The 18,378-nt window shown below is 41.7% G+C and overlaps 1 long non-coding RNA gene and 1 pseudogene across 1 annotated transcript; one reads left to right on the plus strand and one right to left on the minus strand.

Moving 5' to 3' along the window:
* The window catches only part of LOC105476936 (small ribosomal subunit protein uS5 pseudogene), a 325,515-nt pseudogene that overhangs the window by 194,170 nt on the left and 112,967 nt on the right, over positions 1–18,378 (minus strand).
* Positions 2,597–17,577, plus strand: LOC139359977 (uncharacterized). The gene is made up of 3 exons (XR_011616794.1): positions 2,597–2,693; positions 16,824–16,926; positions 17,474–17,577. It is a non-coding gene; the product is annotated as an uncharacterized lncRNA (long non-coding RNA).

The following is an 18,378-nucleotide window of genomic DNA, read 5'->3' on the forward strand; positions in this document are numbered from 1 at the left end:
CATCAAGTCATTTCAAGACATGCAATTTTCTTCATATTTTTCTCTAATTTAATTAAGGGCCCTCTAATTTATACACTTGAATTCTGCCAGTGGGGAAAATCCTAGTGGGTACCATTGCACAGTGAAATATTAAATGAAAACCAAATAAGAGGCCAAAGTTGAACTGAAAATCACAATATTTCATTATCATTTTTAATCATTATATGGTATAATTATACTTCCTCTAGACAGATTAACTTATTATGCAACTCTCACATTTATGAATGGGAGAAGGAAATTCATCCTTCATTTAGCTCATCACCTGCTCCATTTTGCATGCAGTGTAGCCTACAGAATTGTATGTGTTATTTTCATTTCTCCCCATGCTGCAAGCAACTGCAGGAAACAAACTGTTGGGATTCATCATGTAATCAATATCTTGTACATTAAAACCTCAGCATCTCTCTATGTAGCCATGGAACATTTAATCACTGTCACCAGCCCTGTGTAATTCTAGAGTGTACAGTGCACTCCTCAATAAATATTTGATCCTTCTTTTTAGAGGTTTATTTCTATTATCTCTAAAATACCTGGGAAGTAGTCTTTTTATTGTTCTTTCCTTTTGCAAAGCCTGGTAGTAGCCAATAGTAGTGTTTATCTTCTACCTTAGAATGAATTTGATTTTGTGATTCTTGGTTTAACATATCAATATGAGAACAGTTTTATTTTGCCCCTATACCTGCCTCCAAAGTGCCCCACAGTGGTTTCGTCTTGCAAAAATTGTTTGAATAATGTTTGAATTATTAACAGCTCCTCAGAGGAGTTCCCGCAATGGTTTTGTTGTTTAAGAGTGTCTTGTCACATTCATTTTTAAAGGTATAGTAATGAATGTGGAAAGAATGGATCCAGTCTTTTCACAGATGTTTTACTAAATGCCCGTCAAACTTCAGCAAATAAACCTTAAACCACACAAAGCAAAAGTAAGATTAAGTCTAACTTGCCCTTTGATTTTAAAGAATGCAATAGTAACCAAAACAAAGAATTTTTTTTCACTAAAAATTTACTTGCCAAGACCTTGTGAATGAGGTAGCATGTGGTTAACAATTACTGCTGTAATTCAAAGCAGCTCCTATCTATCTGTGATTCATTTTGAATTTTTTCTTTACAGAAGAAATCCAACACTGTTGGATTTTGATTTTTAAAAATCCACGTATTTTATCTGACAGTTATTTGAAGGTAAATAAACTAAAATGATGATGTCCACTGGCTTCTGTTCTCTTTTTATGCACCCCATTTGCCTTGCACTAAATAGTGGGAGGAAACACAAAGCATCTGACTCATTAAGCTGGAAACATATTGTCCATACAGCAGGATGGGATGGTAATTTACTATACCCAGCCAGGGAAGACACACTTTACAACACAGATTTGCAGCTTTTAACCTGGAAGCTTCACAGCAAAGGCAATTCGGCTTTACTTTGTTTCCCTTAGAATCCCGAAGAAAGCAATATCTACTTTGTTACAAAACAGAGCAGGCAATATTTTATATTGCCATAGTCAATTATGTGAGACTGTGTAACCTTTTCCAGTTATTACAGTCTTCAAATCTTTCTGTGCTAATGTTGCCAACAATACAGAAGCAGCTTCAAAGCATCTTTGCAGTGTTCGAAAGAGAAGACAGCTGGCGCTGCTTAGAAACTAAGCTGAGATGACCAGATTTCTAATTTATAAAACTGGAGCAGCACACGTCAGGGGAACGGCGGCGGCGGTTTTGTGAAGGTACCTCTCCAGCTATTTCCTTTGTCAGATAAAGATTTGTTTACTGAAACAATAAGAAAAATTTCTAAAAGATTTTGCAGCGACAAGGTTAAAAAAAACTTTAGTTAAAAAGAAGGCTACAAGATTAAATATTCAAATTCAAAGCAATATGGTGCTCCAATGTACAGATCTGAGAGAATTCTATCAGGACAGATAGAGAAGCCTGTGAATTCATCAGTCTCGTCTTCAAAACCCATCAGACCTTAGAGATAACAAAACATTCACCACAGGAAAGAAATGATACAAATGTAAAAATCACGGACTTCCAATTGTTAGTAACTACTTACAACTCTTGGGTTACTCCGACAATTAGGCTGCATCTGATGTATCTTATGAACTACCATGTAACTCCCTATAGCACCAGAATATCAACCTCTGAGAGGAGGAGATGGATAATTTAGGCTGAAGTGTGGAAACCACGAGCATGAACCTGGGGATGGAGGTGGGCAATTGCGCTAGGGGCAATTGAGAACATACAACAATTCACCTTTGTGAGATGGAGTCTTGCTCTGTCACCAAAGCTTGGAGTGCAGTGGCGCGATCTCGGCTCACTGCAAGCTCCGCCTCTACGGTTCAGGCCATTCTCCTGCTTCAGCCTCCAAGTAGCTGGGACTACAGGCGCCCGCCACCATGCCGGGCTAATTTCTTGCAGTTGTAGTAGAGTCAGGGTTTCACCGTGTTATCCAGGATAGTCTCGATCTCCTTGTGTCCGGAATTGGTGGGTTCTTGGTCTCACTGACTTCAAGAATGAAGCTGCGGACCCTCACCCTGAGTGTTACAGTTCTTAAAGATGTGTGTCCGGAGTTTGTTCGTTCAGACATTCAGATGTGTCTGGAGCTTCTTCCTTCTGGTAGGTTCGTGGTCTCGCTGTCAGGACTGAAGCTGCAGACCTTCGTGGTGAGTGTTCCAGCTCTTAAAGGCAGCGCGTCTGGAGTTGTTCCTTCTTCCCAGTGGGTTCCTGGTCTCGCTGGCTTCAGGAGTGAAGCTGCAGACCTTCCTGGTGACTGTTACAGCTCATAAGTGCAGCGTGGACCCAAAGAGCGAGCAGAACCCATATTTATTGCAAAGACTAAAAGAACAAAGCTTCCAGTGGGGAAGGGGCCCTCAGCAGGTTGCCACTGCTGGCTCAGGCAGCCTGCTTTTATTCCCTTATCTGGCCCCACCTACATCCTGCTGATTGGTCCATTTTACAAAGAGCTGATTGGTCCGTTTTTACAGAGTGCTGATTGGTGCATTTACAATCCTTGAGCTAGACAGAGTCACAGAGTGCTAGTTAGCTAGATACAGAGTACCAATTGGTGTGTTTACAAACCTTGAGCTAGACACAGAGTACTGATTGGTACATTTACAATCCTTGAGCTAGACACAGAGTGCTGATTGGTGCACATATGATCCTCTGGGCTAGATACAAAAGTTCTTCAAGTCCTCATCCAGTTTAGGAGCCCAGCTGGCTTCACCCAGTGGATCCTGCACCAGGGCTGCAGGCAGAGCTGCCCACCAGTCCAGAGCCACACCTGCACTCCTCAGCCCTTGGGCTGTGGATGGGACCCGGTGCCACGGAGCAGGGGAGGGCACCCGTCGGGGAGGCTCAGGCCACACAGGAGCCTACTGCAGGGGGAGGAGCTCAGACATGGCAGGCTGCAGGTCCTGAGCCCTGCCCCGCAGGGAGGCAGCTAGGGCCCAAGGCAGCTAGGGCTCCCCCGCTGGCACTGCTGGGGGAGCCAGGCAACCTCCGCAGCTGCTGGTCCAGGTACTAAGCCCCTCACTGCCCTGGGCCAGGGGCACTGGCTGGCTGCTCAGTGTGTGGGGCCCGTGGAGCCCCTGCCTGCACCCGCCGGTACAGCCCGCAGTCCCGGTACCCGCCAGCGCCTCTCCCTTCCACGCCTCCCGGCAAGCAGAGGGAGGAGGCTCCGGCCTCAGCCAGCCCAGAGAGGGGCTCCCACGCTGCCGTGGCGGGCTGAAGGGCTCCTCAAGCGGGGCCAGAGGGGACGCCGAGGCTGGAGGCTGAGGAGGCACTGAGAGTGAGGGCTGCTAGCACATTGTCACCTCTCATCCTGACCTCGTGATCCGCCCACCTCGGCCTCCCAGATTGCTGGGATTACAGGTGTGAGTCACACACGCCCAGCCAATTCACCCTCTTTTCTACATTGACTCATTAACTTTTCATTATGTGTATAGACTATTTTTTTAACTTTTAAATTCAGGGGTACAAGTGCAGGTTTGTTACATAGGTAGACTTGTATGATAGAAGTTTATCATACATATTATTTCTTCACCCAGGCATTAAGCCTAGTACCCATTAGTCATTTTTCCTGGTCCTCTCTCTCCTCCTTCCCTCCACCCTCCAATAGACCCTACCGTGTGTTGTTCCCTTCCATGTGTCCATGTGCTCTCATCATTTAACTCCCACTTTTAAGAGTATGTGGTATTTTTCTTTTCCTGCATTAGTTTGCTAAGAATAAGCCTCCAGCTCCATCTATGTTCCCAAAAAAAGACATGATCTTGTTCTTTTTCTATGGCTGCACAGTATCCCATGGTGTATATGTACCACATTTTCTTGATCTAGTCTATCACTGATGGGCATTTAGGTTGATTCCATGTCTTATAGTGCTGCAATGAACATGTATGTGCATGTGTCTTTATAATAGAATTTATTTATATTCCTTTGGGTACATACTCAGTAAGGGGATTGCTGGATCAAATGGTAGTTCATCTTTAGGTCGTTGAGGAATTGCCATGCTGCTTTCTACAATGGTTGAACTAATTTACACTCCCACCAACAGAGTATAAGTGTTCCTTTTTCTCTGCAGCCTCACCAGCATCTGTTATTTTTTAACTTTTTAATAGCCATTCTGACTGTTGTGAGATGGTATCTCATTGCGGTTTTGATTTGCATTTCTCTAATGATCACAGATTTCCTATTTTCACACACAGTGCCATGTAATATTGTCTTTGATTTTCACAACTTGGGAGAATGTTAAGTAGATGCCAACATTCTTTGAGATTTGCCCATCTCAAAGAGGAAATTTTGCTTCAAGTAAGTTGTATGACTTGTCTGACGTCACAGCAAAAAAACAGAATTGGGCCCAGAATTTTCATCCTCTAATCCTTAAGCCAATGCTCTTAACATCTTGCAAGTAAATTTGGGGAAGAACAAATATTAGCATTACCAATCTACAATCCTATAGGGCATCATATTTCACATTTTCCCAGGGGAAAGCAGAGGAAAATGGTGCTGAATTGTGTATGAATTAGATAGAGTGGAGCTTTCATAGCATGATTTTGAGCTGTTTAAGCTATATTGCTTTGTTCTTGCAGACACATTACTAACAACTTATATAACAATTCCCTAGGTCTTTAGAAAAAAGAAAAATGCAAAATATTCATCATGAACCACACTAAAAGCTATGTTAAACGGAAATGCCTAACGCGGCTGTGTTTAAGCTCTGCGATATATTAATGTTCAAAGGCCTAATTGAGGAAATAAATCTCAAACATAAGACAGATTCACAATGGGGGACCAAAACAGATAAACTTTTAGTCCTCACTATTAAGGTTTTTGCAAAATATAATGAAATAACCAAGAAGAAATCATGGCCTGAGAGTCAGAGACTTTCATTTACACAGCAAGGGAGATACTTTTCTGGGTTTTTTTCTTTTTATATTATTATACTTTAAAGTTCTAGGGTACATGTGCACAATGTGCAGGTTTGTTACATATGTATACATGTGCAATGTTGGTGTGCTGCACCCATTAACTCGTCATTTGCATTAAGTATTCCTCCAAATGCTATCCCTCCCCCATCCCCCGTCACCCCCCGCCATGACAGACCCCAGTGTGTTATGTTCCCCACCCTGTGTCCAAGTGTTCTCATTGTTCAATTCCCACCTATGAGTAAGAACATGAGGTGTTTTTCTGTCCTTGCGATAGTTTGTTCAGAATGATCGTTTCTCCAGCTTCATCCATGTCCCTACAAAAGACATGAACTCATCCTTTTTTATGACTGCATAGTATTCCATGGTATGTATGTGCCACATTTTCTTAATCTAGTCTATCACTGATGGACATTTTGGTTGGTTCCAAGTCTTTGCTATTGTGAATAGTGCCACAATAAACATACGTGTGCATGTGTTTTTATAGCAACATGATTTATAATCCTTTGGGTATATGCCCAGCAATGGGATGACTGGCTCAAATGATATTTCCAGTTCTAGATCCTTGAGGAATTGCCACACTGTCTTCCACAATGGTTGAACTAGTTTACAGTCCCACCAACAGTGTAAAAGTGTTCCTATTTCTCCACATCCTCTCTAGCACCTGTTGTTTCCTGACTTTTTAATGATCACCATTCTAACTGGTGTGAGATGGTATCTCATTGTGGTTTTGATTTGCATTTCTCTGATGGCCAGTGATGAGCATTTTTTCATGGAGACCTTTTTTAAGAGGCTCCTCACACTTTGTTGTTGTTGTTTTGTTTTGTTTTTTTGTTTTTTTGTTTTTTTTTTTTTGCACAAAGCTGGTGGATGAGGCCTTGGCTAACACATCAAAGCTTCTCTGATGGATTGTTCTTTTGACAATACGACTATCGTTCCGTGAATGCCAAACAACAGAAATATAAATGTTACATTGAAACTGGTTGTGGTTTCACCTACAAGTTGCCAGCATCACCTAGAAACAAAGATGGCTCTTAACTTGGTAACAAGTGAATATCTTAGAGTTCCCTTTGTTCTTTTGCCTTACATTTTTGTGGTCTTCAATGAAATGGTGAAAGTAAACATTGATCCCAACTTCTATGGTATGTAATATGAGATAATTCATTTATAATAATATATCAATAAATGGAAACACAATAGCAATTCTACACAATAGCAATTCTCCTTGAGTAAGAGAACAACTGCTAGCAAGCCCCATTAATATGAAAATCATCACATCTTATAATCCAATCTACAAAAAAAGTTCACCTGGAATATTAGTCAGGGTTCTCTAGAGGGACAGAACTAATAGGATAGATATATATACAAAGGGGAGTTTATTAAGGAGTATTAACTCACACGATCACAAGGTCCTACAATAGGCCCTCTGCAAGCTGAGGAGCAAGGAAGCCAATCCGAGACCCAAAGCTGAAAAACTTGGAGTCCAATGTTCAAGGGCAGGAAGTATCCAGCACAGGAGAAAGATGTAGGCTGGGAGGCTAAGCCAGTTGAGCCTTTTCACATTTTTCTGCCTGCTTTATATTCTAGCAGCTGATTAGATGGTGCCCACCCAGATTAAGTGTGGGTCGGCCTTTCCCAGCCCACTGACTCTAATCTTAATCTCCTTTGGCAACACCCTCACAGACACTCTCCAGATCAATACTTTGCATCTTTCCATCCAATCTACACTCAGTATTAACCATCATACCTGTCTATGAACTCTGATCATCCAGGTTGGTTCTGCTCATCTGCTCACCTGCCTGGTCAGTACACTCTTCTTCCTTCTTCATAGTGCATGGATGTCCCCCTGAATTTGAGTTCTTAATTCCACGTGGAAATATTTTAAGACCACTTGGGATTCATCAGTTTACATTAGAATTTGGTGACATAAATGTCTGAGGATCTACATAGTATCCATGAGTTCAGCACAATTATAACTGGTGTGCTATTGTCATTCTATAGGATGTGAACGTTTGTACTTCCTCCACACATGAACTTAGATACTTTTTTGGACGTTGGTGGTAACAAACTGAATCAAGGAACTAGCTAGAATGAGATCAGAGGGAACTGTCGGATTGATTGATTTTGAGATGGAGTTTCGCTCTTGTCGCCCAGGCTGGAGTGCAATGGGGCAATCTTGGCTCATTGCAATCTCCACCTCCCGGGTTCAAGTGTTTCTCCTACCTCAGCCTCCCGAGTAGCTGGGATTACAAGCACGTGACACCATACCCAGCTAATTTTTGTATATTTAGTAGAGACGGGGTTTCACTGTGTTGGCCAGGATGGTCTCAATTTCCTGGCCTCGTTATCTGCCCGCCTCGGCCTCCCAAAGTGTCAGATTTTTTTATCCCATGCCTTTCTGATATCACTTTTCTGATATTCACATTATCGCATCCCACTAGATTTCAAATATTCAGTTTTATCAGTCTCCAGTTCTTCATCTGAGCATTCCACAGCTTTCTAAAGCAGAAATTACAACTGCTTTAGAGACTCTTCAGCATTTGCGCATTAATTCAAATAAATGCAAAGAGAACAAATTCCTTAATTTTGAGCTTACTAATGTTTATTTCCTGGAATTTAAGAATCTGCAAATATAATTTTTATATTATAATTTATATTAAATTTATAATTTTTATACCTATTGTATCTCTACATTCAGTAGATTGCAACTTTATTTCATTCTCCAAAACCCACCTGGATCTGGGTCTTAAAAAGTATTTTCTCTCAAGATAATTACTTCTGCTATGGACTATGGAAGTCAACTTTGCAACTTGAAAAGCTGAGAATTTCTTTCTCCTTGTATTTCTGTGGTACCACTATTCAGTCAGCAGTAAGCACAGAAAGATGATAAAGGGTAGTGGGAAATATTGATTTTTTTTTTGTAACGGTAAAGAGTCAATAAGATTGTGGCTTCACATCATTGCATATCCTCCTTAAAACATCCTTTCAATCACAGTCTATGACACTAGAAGGCCATATTTCACTAAAGAAGTTTAAAGTATCTCTTTAAATGTCAGACGAGTCACATGATTCCCACTGCCTAACAGGAAGTCTCATTGTCCTCATGAGATCCTTCTCCCTGCTCATGGCACATACCCCCATGTACAATATGCCTGAAAAGCATAAGGTCTTACTTAATCCGATGAGAGCTCAGTCCTGTGTCCAAACAGGTACTCACTGAATTCACTGCTGCTGTTGCTTCTCTTTTCCACACTGTGTGTGCTGTGAGTGATCGTACAGCATCTCATGTATGACGCTTGTCTACTAATGCCAGGATGACTTTTTTGGCACAGGTCCCAAGACAAACCGCAACAGAAGACTCAGGTTGAATGCTGGGACAGCAGTTTATTTTATTTCATACCCTCATGTGCGGCTAGAGGTCCAGCCACTGTGCTAAGGTGGCTGAAATGAGAGAACTTTCTAGCATCAGTTGTATTGGAACAACATCACAGTTTGAACTCTTAGATTCATCCCTTGAGTTTGAGTCCCAAACTTTGACTTATGCTTTTCTCAAGGAAATTGTGTTTCAAGATCTTTCATTCCCTTTCCTGTCATTGGACCTCAACTAGAGCTACCATAATACACATCGACAAATCTCCTAGCTGGTCTTGGGACGAGCTGTGGTAACTGAACTCTCTAAAGAATACAATTTCCAAGTGTAAACTGATCCATTCCCGCCCTCTTGCTACCAGCCACCACCACAGCTTCATATATTAGATTTCTCCACAAAATGCACTCCAATAAACTCATGAGAGGTGTTGGTTGCACCAAATCCCAGAAAAAATGGCTGCTAGCCTGCCAGTTTTTGCAAAACCGAGAGGTGTGTCTAAGTAACACTCCCAAGGACAAAGTCCCTCATTTCCCCAACACATAATCACAGAGTGAAAGAAGTAAATGTTTGTACATGTTACAAGGTTTTAAAAAACTATGGGAAAGATTTAGGAGCCTACTACGTGCATATGTACAGTCATATAAATAGCCACTCCTAAACTTGCCCAGACAGAATAATAATCTATTCCAACTGAGAAGCTAAGAATTCTGATTTCAGATCAGAGATTAGGAAAATGGCAGATAGAAGGCAGGACTAAATCACAGCTCTCGCTTGGACATAAAGATCAATGTGTGGAGACTCACATCATGAACTTTTGCTCTAAGAACTACTGCAGAAACATACCAGGAAAGCTGAGGAAATCCACAGACCCTTTGAAGAAAGGAGATTGCTCCTGCAGACCATGGGAGACAGACCAAACACTGCAAGTGCCCAAAGCGTGGAACTGTGAAAGGGGATTGCCCACCCCTGAACATACACCCTCACTAGGGAACCTGAAGGTCCAGATCATGGGAGAAGAATTTTGCCTTACCTGGAGCTGAGACAATTTTAGAGAGCCAACTGCAATACAGGGGTAGAAGAAAAAGCAGGAAGAGCCTGGTGGGCCCTCTCAGTCCCCAGGGAAACCATTTCTGACTTCGTCTCACAGAAGTCCTTGGGGAGGGCTGCCAGAGGAACTGGGGAAAGACCACAGGGAAGAGCAAATTTCCAGCTGAACTTTTCAACAATCTCAACCAAATGGGAATTTTCCTGAACAGAACGTGGGGGAAGGGGTGAATCCAGACACAACACAGAAGTGAGGCGCAAAACCTGAAAGCCCTGCTTGCTTTCACAGACTGGAGGCTGGTAGCCTTGGGCAAAGGTCTCAGTCCTGCTCACCCGCTGCCTAGAAACAAAAGGTGATATTAGGGCAGGGCTCTGTGGGAGTGAGACCGGCCTTTTGGGCTGTGTGAGAGCTGAGTGAGGCTTGTAACTGCTGGCTTTACCCCACTTCCCTGGTGACCTGCATGACACAGCAGAAGCAGCTATAATCCCCCAGGAAACAGAACTCTATTGGCCTGAGAACCACACTCCCATCCCCCCACAGCAGCTGCAGCAAGGCCTGCTCAGATAGTCCTAACCCCACCACCACCTGATGGTCTTTCTCTACCAGCCCTGGTAGCCAAAGACAAAGGACATATTCTCTTGGGAGCTCTAGGGCCCCACCCACCACCTGATCATCCCTATACTACCACAGCTGATGCTCTCTTGAAAGCACCACCTTCAGTAAGGAGGTCAACCAGCACAAAACTAGTGCAATAAACAAAACTATAACTAAAGATGTTCACAGAGTCCATTTCACTCTCCTGCCACCTCCACCATAGCAAGTGCTGCCATCCATGGTTGGGAGACCTGAAGAAGGTTCACATCATAGGACTCTGTGCAGACACCCTCCACAGTACCAGCCCAGAGCTTAGTAGCTCCACTGGGTGGCTATATCCAGAAGGATACAACAATCACTACAGTTTGGCTCTCAGGAAGCCACATCTCTAGGAAAAGGGTAAGAACATGACATCAAGTGAGCACCCCATGGGACAAAACAATCTGAACAGCAGCCCTTGAGGCCCAGATCTTCCCTGTGACATAGTCTACCCAAATAAGAAGGAGCCAGAAAAAAAAAATCTGGTAATATGACAAAATAAGGTTAATTAACACACCCCCAAAAAATCACATTAGCTCACCAGCAATGGATCCAAACCAAGAAGAAATCCCTGAATTGCCAGAAAAAGAATTCAGAAGATCGATTATTAAGCTAATCAAGGAGGCACCAGAAAGGTGAAGTCCAACTTAATGAAATTTCTTAAATGATACAAGATATGAAGGGGAAAATCTGCAATGAAATAGATAGCATAAATAAAGACAATCACAACTTCTAGAAATAAAAAACACACTTAGAGAAACGCAAAATGCACTGGAAAGTCTTAGCAATAGAATCAAACAAGCAGAAGAAAGAATTTCAGAGCTTGAAGACAGTTTTCAAATCAATCTGACAAAAACAAATACAAAAGAATTTAAAATAATGAACAAAGTCTCCAAGAACTTTGGGATTATGTTAAATGACCAAACCTAAGAATAATTAGTGTTCTTGAGGAAGAAGAGAAATCTAAAAGTTTGGAAAACATATTTAAGGGAATAATCAAGGGAAACTTTCCCAGCCTTGCTAGAGATCTAGACATCCAAATATAAGAAGCTCAAAGAACACCTGGGAAATTTATCACAAAAAGATCATGGCCTAGGCACATTGTCATCAGGTTATCTAAAGTTAATATGAAGGAAAGTATCTTAAGAGCTGTGAGGCAAAAGCACTAGGTAACCTATAAAGGAAAACCTATCAGATTAAGAGCAGATTTCTCAGCAGAAACCCTACAAGCTGGAAGAGTAGGGCCCTATCTTCAGCCTCCTTAAACAAAACAATTATCAGCCAAGAATTTTGTATCCAGCAAAACTAAGCTTCATAAGTGAAGGAAAAATAGTCTTTTTCAGATAAACAAGTGTTGACCAAACTCACCACTATCAAAGCCAGCACTACGAGAACTGCTAAAAAGGAGCTCTAAATCTTGATACAAATCCTTGAAATACATCAAAATAGAACCTCCTTAAAGCATAAATCTCACAGGACCTATAAAATAAAAATACAATAAATAAAAGGAAAACAAGGGCCAGGCACGGTGGCTCATGCCTGTATTCCTAGCACTTTGGGAGCCCAGGGCGAGTGGACTGTCTGAGCTCAGGAGTTGGAGACCAGCCTGGGCAACACAGTGAAACCCCATCTCTACTAAAATACAAAAACTTAGCAAGGCGTAGCAGTGTGAGCCTGCAGCCCCAGCTACTTGGGAGGCTAAGGCAGGAGAATTGCTAGAACCTGGGAGGCAGAGGTTGCAGTGAGCCGAGATGACACCACTGCACTCCAGCCTGGGCAACAAAGTGAGACTCCATCTCTTAAAAAAGAAGAAAAGAAAAGAAAACAAGGTATTCAGGCAACAAAGATCATGATGAATAGAGTAGTACCTCACACTGCAATATTAACATTGAATGTAAGTGGCCTAAATGCTCCACTTTAAAGATACAGAATTGCAGAATGGATAAGAATTCACCAACTAAGTGTCTGCTGTCTTCAAAAACTCACCTAACACATAAGGACTCACATAAACTTAAGGTAAAGGGGTGGAAAATGATATTCCATGCAAATGGACACCAAAAGCTAGCAGAAGTAGTTATTTTTATATCAGAAAAAAAAAAAACTTTAAAGCAACAGCAGTTAAAAAAAGACAAAGAGGGACATTAATGATAAAAGGACTAGTCCAGCAGGAAAATGTCACAATCCTACATATATATGCAACTAACACTGGAGCACCCCAATTTATAAAACAAATACTACTAGACCTAAGAAATAAGATAGACAGCAATGCAATAATAGTGGGGGATTTCAATACTCCACTAACAGCACTAGACAGGTCATCAAGACAAAGTGGCCAAAAAGTCAGCCAAAAAACAATGGATTTAAACTATACCCTGGAACCAATGGACTTAACAGATATTAACAGAACATTCTACCCAACAACTGCAGAATATTGATTCTATTCATCACCACAGGGAACATTGTCCAAGACAGACCATATGATATGCCACAAAACAAGTCTTGAGAAATTTAAGAAAATTGAAATGATATCAAATACTCTTTCAGATCACAGTGGAATAAAATTGGAAATCAACTCCAAAAGGAACCCTCAAAATCATGCCAGTACATGGAAATTAAATAGCCTGCTCCTGAATGATCTCTCAGTCAGCAATGAAATCAAGACAGAAATTAAAATATTCTTTGAACTGAACAATACTAGTAATACAACCTATCAAAACTTCTGGGATATAGCAAAGGCAGTGTTAAGAGGAAATTTCATAGCCCTGAATGCTTACATCAAAAAGTCTGAAAAAGCACAAATAGACAATCTAAGGTCACACCTCAAGGAACTAGAGAAAAAGGAACAAACCAAACCCAAACCCAGCAGGAGAAAGGAAATAACCAAGATCAGAGCAGAACTAAGTGAAATTGAAGGAAACACACACAAAAAAAAAAACACAAAAGATAAACAAAACAAAAAGCTGGTTCTTTGAAACGATAAATAACATTAATAGACTATTAGCAAGATTACCAACCAACAAAAAAGGAAGATCCAAATGAGCTCCACTAGAAACAAAATGGGAGATATTAGGATCGATACCACAGATATACAAAAGATCATTCATGGTTACTATGAACACCTTTATGTGCATAAACTAGAAAACCTAGAGGACATGATAAATTCCTGGAACTCTACAACCTTCCTAGATTAAACAGGAAAGAAATAGAAACTTTGAATGAACCAATAACAAGCAACAAGACTGAAATGGTAATTTTTAAATTGCCACCAAAAACAAGTCCAGAACCAGACAGATTCACAGCTGAATTCTATCAGACATTCAAAGAAGAATTGGTACCAATCCTATTGACACTATTCCACAAGATAGAGAAAGAGGAAATCCTCTCTATATCATTCTGGCTTCATAAAGCCAGTATCACCCTACTACCAAAACCAAGAAAGGACATAACAAAAAAAGAAAACTACAGACCAATGTCCGTGATAAATACACATGCAAAAATCCTTAACAAAATACTAGCTAACCAAATCCAACAGAATATCGAAAAGAAAATCCATCATGATCAAGTGGGTTCCATACCAGGGATGCAGGGATAGTTTAACATACACAAGTCAATAAATGTGATACACCACATAAACAGAATTAAAAACAAAAATCCCACGATCATCTCAATAGCCACAGAAAAAGCATTTGACAAAATCCAGCATCCCTTTATGATTAAAACTGTCAGCAAAACTAGCATACAAGGGACATAGCTTAATGTAATAAAAGCTATCATGACAAAACCACAGCCAACACAATACTGAATGGGAAAAAGTTGAAAGCATTCCCCCTGAGAACTAGAATAAGACAAGGACGCCCACTGTCACCACTTCTCTTCAACATAGTACTGGAAGTCCTAGCCAGAGCAATCAGACAAAAGAAATAAAGGGCATCGTAATCAGTAAAGAGGAAGTCAAACTGTCGCTGTTTGCTGATGATATGATTTTATACCTAGAAAACCCTAACAACTCCAGAAAACTTCTAGAACTGATAAATGAATTCAGCAAAGTTTCAGGATACAAAAATCAATGAACACAAATCAGTAGCTCTGCTATATACACCAACAGCGACCACGCTGATAATCAAATCAAGAACTTAACCTCTTTTACAATAGCAGCAAAAAAATAAAATAAAATACTTAGAAATATACCTAACCAAGGAGTTGAAAGACCTCTAACAAGGAAAACCACAAAACGCTGCTGAAAGAAACCACAGACGACACAAACAAATGGAAACATACTTCATGCTCATGGATAGCTAGAACCAATATTGTGAAAATGACCATACTGCCAAAAACAATCTACAGATTCAATGCAATTCCCATCAAAACACCATCATTCTTCACAGAACTAGAAAAAAAATCCTAAAATTCATATGGAACCAAAAAAGAGCCTGTATAGCCAAAGCTAGACTAAGCAAAAGAACAAATCTGAAGGCATTACATTACTCGACTTGAAACTGTGCTGTAAGGCCTTGGTCACCAAAACAGCATGGTACTGGTATAAACAGATATATAGACCAATGGAACAGAATAGAGAAACCAGAAATAAAGCCAAATACTTACAGTCAACTGATCTTCAACAAAGCAAACAAAAACAAAGAAAGGACACCCGATTCAACAAATTGTACTGGACTAATTGGCAAGCCACACATAAAAGAATGAAACTGGATCCTCTTCTCTCATCTTATGCAAAAATCTCAAGATGGATCAAAGCCTTAAATCTGAGACCTGAAACCATAAAATTTCTAGAAGGTAATATTGGGGACACCCTCCTAGATATTGGCTTAGGCAAAGACTTCATGACCAGGAACCCAAAAGCAAATGCAACAATAACCAGGATAAATAGATGGGACATAATTAAACTGAAAAGCTTCTGCACAGCAAAAGAAATAATCAGCAAAGTAGACAGACAACCCACAGAGTGAGAAAAAAATCTTCACAATCTATACATTTAACAACGGACTAATATCCAGAATCTACAAGGAATTCAAGAAAATTAGCAAGAAAAAAACACAATCCCATCAAAAAGTGGGCTCAGGACATGAATAGACAATTCTCAAAAGAAGATATACAAATGGCAAAAACATATGAAAAATGCTCATCACTAATGATCAGGGAAATGCAAATTAAAACTACAATGAGATACCACCTTACTCCTGCAACAATGGCCATAATCAAAACATCAAAAAATAACAAAACATCAAAAAATCCCTGATGTTGACAGGGATGTGGTGAAAAGGGAACACTTTTACACTGCTAGTGGGAATGTAAACTTGTACGACCACTATGGAAAACAGTGTGGAGATTCCTTAAATAACTAAAAGTAGAACTACCATTTGATCCAGTAATCCCCCTACTGGATATCTACCCAGAGGAAAAGAAATCATTATATGAAAAGGATACTTGTACACACATGTTTATAGCAGCACAATTTGCAATTGGAAAAATATGCAACCAGCCCAAGTGCCCATCAGTCAACAAGTGGATAAATTGTGATACACACACACACACACACACACACACCATGGAATACTACTCAGTTATAAAAAATAAAATAATGGCATTCACAGTGACCTGGATGGAACTGGAAACCATTATTCTGAGTGAAGTAACTCAGGAATGGAAAATCAAATATTGTATATTCTCACTCACAAGTTCTCACTCATAACTATGAGAATGCAAAGGCATTAGAATGATACAATGGACTTTGAGGACTTGAGGGGGAAAGGGTGAGAGGGGGTGAGGTATAAAAGACTGCAAATTGGGTACAGTGTGTACTGTTTGGGTGATGGATGAACCAAAATATCAGAAATTACCACTAAAGACCTTATTCATGTTAACCAAACACCACCTGTTCCCTAAAAACCTATGGAAATAAAAAATTAAATTTTAAAAAAAGAATATTGATTTCATTTATTTTGCTACCCAGAAACCCTCTGTTTCCAAAATGGGTCCTAGCCCCACACCCTGGAGCCCCAGAACATCTATTTTGTTCACCCACAACTATTTATTTATTTTACTTTACAAATAATAAACATGCATGGCAACCCCCTTGTTCTTCTTCATGAATATTGAAATGTGTGGCACTATTAGCTTGCCTGAAACATAAGCCAGAACCACAAGGAAAGCATTTTTCTAGATTTTCCAACCAGAGGGATTTAGTATTGAGGACAAGGAGCATACTAAACACTTACTTGATGTGGCAATGAAATATCTCAGGCTATTTGAAATTAGAAAGGGGCCTTTGCTACAATTCAACCCTCTTGATGCTTTTTACCTCTCTCAGTCTTATACCTAACCCAGAGAAGAACCAGCTCAAGGTCCAGTGTGGTGGCTCAAACTTGTAATCCCAGCACTTTGAGAGGCCAAGGCAGAGCAGATGACTCGAGGTAAGGAATTTGATACCAGCCTGGCCAGCATGGTGAAACCCCATCTCTAGTAAAAATACAAAAATTTAGCTGGATGCAGTGGCACATGCCTGTAATCCCAGCTACTCAGGAGGCCGAGGCAGGAAAATTGCTTAAATCCGGAAGGCAGAGGTTGTACTGAGCAGAGATCACACCACTGCACTCCAGCCTGGGCAATAGATTGAGTGAGACTCTGTCTCAGAAAAAAAAACAACAACAAAACACCAGTTCAGCAAACCTCCAAATAATTATTTAATAGGAGTGCATGAAAGCTTGATTTGACATACTAAAGGAAAGCTTCAGGACAAGGGAAATGTCAGATAACAAGAGAAAAAATCTTGAAGCCTATACTTGTAGGAAAATAATAAGTTGTTTGAAGAAACCATGTAATTGGTGGAATGTGGTGGCTCATGCCTGAAATTCCAGCACTTTGGGAGGCCAAGGTGGGTGGATCACTTGAGGTCAGGAGTTTGAGAGCAGCTTGGCCAACATGGTGAAACCCCATCTGTACTAAAAATACAACAATTAGCCAGGCCTGGTGGCATGCACCTGTAATCCCAGCTACTCCGGAGGCTGAAGCAGGAGAATCACTTGAACTCGGGGAGGGGTCACAGGAGGTTACAGTGAGCCAAGATCAAGCCACTGCACTGCAGCCTCGGTGAGAAGAGTGAGACTCTAGGAGGAGGGAGGGGGAGAGGGGAGGGGGAGAGGGGAGGGGGGAGGGGGAGGGGGAAGGGGAGGGGGGAGGGGGAAGGGGAGGGGGGAGGGGGAAGGGGAGGGGGAGGGGGAGGGGGAGCAGCGGGGAGGGGGAGCAGCGGGGAGGGGGAGCAGCGGGGAGGGGGAGCAGCGGGGAGGGGGGGGAGCGGGGAGGGGGGGGAGCGGGGAGGGGGGGGAGCGGGGAGGGGGGGGAGCGGGGAGGGGGGGGAGCGGGGAGGGGGGGGAGCGGGGAGGGGGGGGAGCGGGGAGGGGGGGGAGCGGGGAGGGGGGGGAGCGGGGAGGGGGAGCGGGGAGGGGGAGCGGGGAGGGGGAGCGGGGAGGGGGAGCGGGGAGGGGGAGCGGGGAGGGGGAGCGGGGAGGGGGCAGAGTTGCATGTCAACTACATGCAACCCAGTCTATAGTTTTATTTCTTATGGTTCTGAAGGCTGGGAAGTACAAGATCAAGATGATGGCAGATTTAGCATCTGGTGAGGGCCTATTTCCTGCTTCACAGATGACACCTTCTTACTGTGTCCTCACATGATGGAAGGGGACAAGGCAGCTTTCTGGGGTCTCTTTTATAAGAGCACTAATCCCAGTCATGACAGTCGTGTCCTCATGACCTAATCTTCTCCCAAAGGCTTCACCTTCTAATATTATGACATTGATGAGGAATCTTCATGCATGCATTTGGGGATGGACAGACATTCAAGTCACAGCAACCACCTTTGACAATAC

This window comes from Macaca nemestrina, chromosome 19 (genome assembly GCF_043159975.1).
Source record: "Macaca nemestrina isolate mMacNem1 chromosome 19, mMacNem.hap1, whole genome shotgun sequence".
Taxonomy (NCBI): domain Eukaryota; kingdom Metazoa; phylum Chordata; class Mammalia; order Primates; family Cercopithecidae; genus Macaca; species Macaca nemestrina.